Genomic DNA, 730 nt, shown 5'->3' on the forward strand with positions numbered 1-730 from the left:
TATATATATATATATATATATATATATATATATATGTATGTATATATATATACATACACGGGCTTCTTACGTATGTGTGTATCGTATATACCATCTCTCCATGGAACCTGTTTGCTTCTGGCATCTCCATGGTGTTGCAGCTGCTACATAATGGTTATTACGTCTGTTTGTAATATTATATCTCTCCTAAATCTATAACGTCGCTACATTTAATATACGACGCACTAAACTACTTAAACCTACTCACATCTAAATATCTATTCGACCAATGGTCACATTGGACTAAACAACATCAACAACAAAAACAACGACAACGACAGCATTATGAATGGTAGAGGGAATTTAAAATGCGATGAAAGATGAAACTTATCCTGGTTTATCTCAATTTTCATCACCACTGACTTGAGAAAAGCAACACGACTTGGAGTAATATATCCTAGGGGTATTGTATTTTCGGGTGATAACTCAAAGAATTATAGCTGTTCAGCTGTATCAATGTAGTACCAGAACACTTACACATTTCTCTAAATATAATAGCCCGTAGATCGTGCCAAACAAGGAAATCAATGTTTTATTCTTCCATGATTCATTTAAAATTAGTCTTTATTTTTCTAAATATTCATATACCATGTCATATTCCTGGTGAGTTTTTCTGAGAAATTTCATGACAGCCAGCTGATGCCAAGTATTTATATATAGATATGTGTTTGCGTATATGTATATATAAGAT

Source organism: Octopus bimaculoides, chromosome 7, assembly GCF_001194135.2.
Source record: "Octopus bimaculoides isolate UCB-OBI-ISO-001 chromosome 7, ASM119413v2, whole genome shotgun sequence".
Lineage (NCBI taxonomy): Eukaryota > Metazoa > Mollusca > Cephalopoda > Octopoda > Octopodidae > Octopus > Octopus bimaculoides.